Source organism: Mus pahari, chromosome 4 (assembly GCF_900095145.1).
Source record: "Mus pahari chromosome 4, PAHARI_EIJ_v1.1, whole genome shotgun sequence".
In the NCBI taxonomy this organism is placed as follows: domain Eukaryota; kingdom Metazoa; phylum Chordata; class Mammalia; order Rodentia; family Muridae; genus Mus; species Mus pahari.
Window position 1 is genome coordinate 48,845,834 of NC_034593.1, and position 5,073 is coordinate 48,850,906.

Sequence of the window (5,073 nt, forward strand, 5' to 3'; positions counted from 1 at the left end):
ACACACACACACACACACACACACACACACTGACACACACACAGCTGGATTTTATTAAGCACATAGCTCTACAAAGCTTGGGTGCTCCAATGGGATTTATAGAAAAAAATCTGAGTTTGGTTTGTAAGTGGCTTTTATTTTATCTGAGAACTTTAAATATCTAAAATAAAAATAATTTCATATCCAGAGCTAGAGACTTACCCCAAAGATTTGCTCAGGGCCGTCAGCTTTTTTCCTACGGAGACATATCTCATCTTACATACAAATACTCTCTGAATTTCTGTCATTAACACCATTACTGACTCCCTTCCTATCTTGGTGAATTCTATTCTATTCTATTCTATTCTATTCTATTCTATTCTATTCTATTCTATTCTATTCTATTCTATTCTATTCCTTCTCCATCTTGGTGATTTCTAATCTTTCTACCCTTACTTCCCTGGTCAGCTGGTAAATTCAGAATCTTCTCTTGAGGCATTTTATAAGTTATACTATATGGTATCTTCGAGTCTCCCATGTTCCTGCAGTGTAGAAATGCTCAGTTCCAAAACCCAGTGCCTAGAACATATATGGCATGCAAAAACTAAATTTCTGAATCTACTTACAGAGTAAGCATCAGAATTTTCAACATAAGAACAGGTAGCTTGTTGGGACAGTTTTTGGTATGAGAAATAACATGTATGTCTGAACAGGTACTATAGCATATTTGTAGCTTTTCTGAACACATTTTAGGAAATCTCATAAGCCATATTAGTAGCCCATAAAACCATCGGGTGAAGACAAGGGTAGGAGTATAAGCCTATGAGGTGCTATCAAGAAGAGCTGGCAGGTACTGCCTCCAGGTCTTCCTTTCCTCCTCTGAAAACAACTGTATCATTACTTTTTTAGGAAGTTACCAGAGCCTAATTCAAACCACTAAGTTTTATTTTAAACATGGAGATCCAATTAATAGTGCACCGATTAAAGCATGAGGTTGCTCATGTTTCTACATGGTAAAGAAGTAGGCTCTAAACTGCTGTAAGGACTGCAAACTCTTAGAAGAATGAAGACAGGCAATTTCATAGTTTTTCTCAATTGCTGCATTGCTGCACAACGTGGTTTCCACCCTCAGTGCCTTTTCCTGACGACTGCATGTAACACATTACAGTGGCCATGCGTGCAGCAGCAGGCTAATTTAACTCCAGCTCATTACAGAGCTGCTTTTTGTGTATCAAGGTCATAACTTGATGGCTTCACAAGCTTAGATAAATCAGGTGTTAAGCAGACACATCTCTGAGGAACCTAAGAACGTTCTCATTTGCAATTCTCAGCATATCTTATTATTTATTGCCAAAGAAATGACTGATTAACTTTGTCATCTTTGCTCTGTGTTTTTTTCCTCCCTCCCTGAGGCTGAGGCAGCCTGCCCTCTTCTGCAGTGCCAGATCAGACCTATTTAAGATGATGTCTTTGATCACAAGACATGAAGCACTTGCGATTTTAGGCTTTGATGAAATGTAGTTCCACTGTAATTTTATGGAAGGAAAACAGAAGCCCAAATGATGACTGACAGCCAACCAAGAGAACCAAGCTTCCTCAGAGTATGCCCTAGTCTTTGTCAGGCAGTGTCTTCACACACTAGAATACACCAGGATTTGATGAGTCTAGGTTTTACTTTGATATGTGACACTTAAAACCTACTATTTCAATTGCTTAGCTATTAGATAATTTTGCAGATGTGAAGATGAGTTTTAAACGATTTTTCTTATGTATTTCTACTGATATAGTTTGTAAAACTACTGTTAATCAAATTTTCACCTCAAAGAAGTTTTGCCATTAAAAACCACCTAAATCACACTTTCAGTTCATGCAAAATTAGCACATTAAACACCAAGAAAAAGAAAAAGGAATGAATGCCTCCAGGTTTTTATTAATCACACTCCAACACCAGAGACTGAGACTGTGTCAAATCATACTGAATCTTTTGCATACGACAACCTCATAAATTATTCAACTCATTAGTGTTACTAAAAAGCAGGAAAAACTCCATCACTGCAAAGTCTATTTTCCAACTGAAAAAGGTCAACTAGAAGTTTTAATAATAAAATCAGAGAGCAAACTTTCAAAATTATTATGAAATAACATTATTGCCTTTTGTTTCCTTAAAATTATATCCAGCTGATTATTTACTTATTTAAAGTAAGAATTCAGATTTTTGTTTGAGACTCCAAATAAACTGAAAATAATACCAAGAAATCTGAACTACAGCCAAATGTCCCTTCCCATCATGGAAATACAGCTCCATTATAATGGAAACCGTGTGTCTGGATTTAGGATATAAGGAATGATCAAGTGACACAAGACATTCCCACTGACCCTGAAGTGCATTGCCCCTCCTTCACTTCTGTCCCCCCCCAGCAGGCTCCCAGTCTCCACAGTCACAACCTACACTCACACATGACTCAACTTGGGCTTCAGAGTCCNGAAACCGTGTGTCTGGATTTAGGATATAAGGAATGATCAAGTGACACAAGACATTCCCACTGACCCTGAAGTGCATTGCCCCTCCTTCACTTCTGCCCCCCCCAAGCAGGCTCCCAGTCTCCACAGTCACAACCTACACTCACACACACGACTCAACCTGGGCTTCAAATGATCAAGTGACACAAGACATTCCCACTAACCCTGAAGTGCACTGCCCCTCCTTCACTTCTGTCCCCCCCCAGCAGGCTCCCAGTCTCCACAGTCACAACCTACACTCACACATGACTCAACTTGGGCTTCAGAGTCCAGGCATGCTTCGCCACTACTGAAAGAGGATTTCTCAGTTTGCAAGTCTCCAGCAATTATGACTAAAGCATTACTTGGTTCCTGAGACACTTGTTTCTACGACATAGATAAATGAAAAATAGTTTTTTATCAAAATCCATGGCAGTGATTGCTCATATTCAAAGCATAATGGCAAGACAGGATTTAAAGCAGAATTTAATCATAGGGAGATAGAAATGTTGCGATTATTTGACAAAGGAAGAAGGAATGCATTTATTTCAATTTGTTCTAGGTAGTGTTTAGGAATCTGCAGCTTTATCCTATGAGGGCGCCCTAGCCTGCTGACCTACATCCCGGCCTACAAGGTGGCTGCTGGTCTGCCCCTGCTAGACTTCAGATACAGACACGCACTTCAGTATTAATGGAGGGTATTCAGACAATAGGTTCAGTTTCTCATATTTTTGGTTTACGCTTTGGTTTTATATCGATGCTCTGAGTATAAAACTTTAAAAACAGAATCTGCTTTCAATTAGGTTTCCCAGTGCCCATTTTTATTGAAGGAAGTGCTCTGTAATCACTACTGGCAGTTACTTCCTCCTTCTCCTGAGCAAGTGCTTCATATGCAGTTGCTGGAGGAAGTGGGGGTCCTGGTTGTTTGCAACCTGCCCTTTACTTGTCTGGAGACATCCCTCCCTGGAGTCTTTCCAACTTCCTTGCCCTGGGCTCCCTTTCTGGCTGCCAACCCTTTCCTCAGCTCCTGAGGGCCATAGATAACAAGGCCTGATGAAAGCCTGAAAAGGTGAACTATGGGAGGGTTCAGGGAGGGAGAGTTGTAGATGTTATCTTTGGTCTTCCACACCATGATCTGAACCCTGGAGAGGGACCATCATGGGACTCTACCATTAGAACTGTACAGATGTTTTGAATATTTGTGGCCCAGCTATGATTGTTCCTAACAACTGTCAAAGAAAAAACATCTTTCTTTTCATTAAGGACTCTAACACAAGAGGGACAACAGGTCCTGAATACTGTTCATCATCTAGCAATTAAAATGAATGAAAAGAACGTATTTTAAATTCCCATGTAGTACACAAAGGCTTGCTAACACAGCTCATTCATTTCAAACAATACAGGAATACTATTTATTTTAGTTCAGGTTTACCAACAAAACTTTCTATGTGACTAAAATTTGAACCTCCATCTCAAAGGGATTTTTAAGGCAAAAGATACAAAGCAAACACAAAGAGAACCATTTTTTAAAGCAGAAACAAAATGGCTATTTTCATACCAAGATCTTTTCAAGTAGCCTGTAAAGTACAGAAGCAGCCTCTACAGAATTAAAGCTTCTGTCACTAGTACTGAGGTCACCTAGGCTAGCCTCGCTTACAGAGTATTTGTAGACCATTCTACTTCCAGATGAGACACACTGAAAATAAATGAAGTGCACAACTTTAATCCCAACACTGCAGAGACTGAGGCAGGTGGAACTCTTGTGATTTACAGGTCAGGGTCATCCACATACTGAGCTGTAGGCCAGTTCAAGGTACTATGAAGAATAAATACCTTGCCGAAGAGGCAGTACACAGTATATCTATGAATCATGACTATAACGACTCACTTTAAGTTGGCTTCAAATCCTTAGGGTGCTAAAATCCTTAGGGAGTCTTTAGACTTCACTCACTCAAGAATTCCTTACAGTAAGGACTCCTATGATTTATTGAGACATCTTTCATATTCCTTCCACTGTGTAATTAATATGTAATTTTTCTTAGGGTAACAGCTGCACTGAAACCCTTAACTACATACAGTGTTTATTTGCTAATGATCTGTACTACTTTACACTCACCTCCTTATGAACAAGAATGGTGTGACATGATATGAATTATACAAAGCTGCAAAAGTATTTACCAAATGTGGTCAACTTTAAAATACCTCACTGAAGTACTCTCAGCTTAGTGAAAATGAATGTAGCCATCACTCTAGGATTTTGATTGTGTGTGAATGTGTGCACGTACTTGGGGATGCCATGGATGTCACCCTTGATTATTTTCCACCTTATTTTGGAAAATAGAGTTTCTCTTCGACTGGCTGGCCAGTGAGCTTCAGGACTCTGCCTGTTCCTGCAATGCTGGGATTACAGGTATAACTTTTAAATGGGTGCTGGTAATGTGAACTCAGAAAGACTTTTACTGACTGACCTAGCTCCACAGCCTGATAATTTTGGGAGCTTATAAGAAAAGGGTAAGGATATTATGTAAGTAGGTTACTAATAGATAATTTAAGTTATATATTCATTATATATATATATATATATATATATATATA

The 5,073-nt window shown here is 39.1% G+C and overlaps 1 protein-coding gene across 8 annotated transcripts in view; it reads right to left on the bottom strand.

Moving 5' to 3' along the window:
- Nbea (neurobeachin) overlaps positions 1-5,073 on the bottom strand; it is a 554,101-nt gene that overhangs the window by 193,874 nt on the left and 355,154 nt on the right. The window lies entirely within an intron of this gene.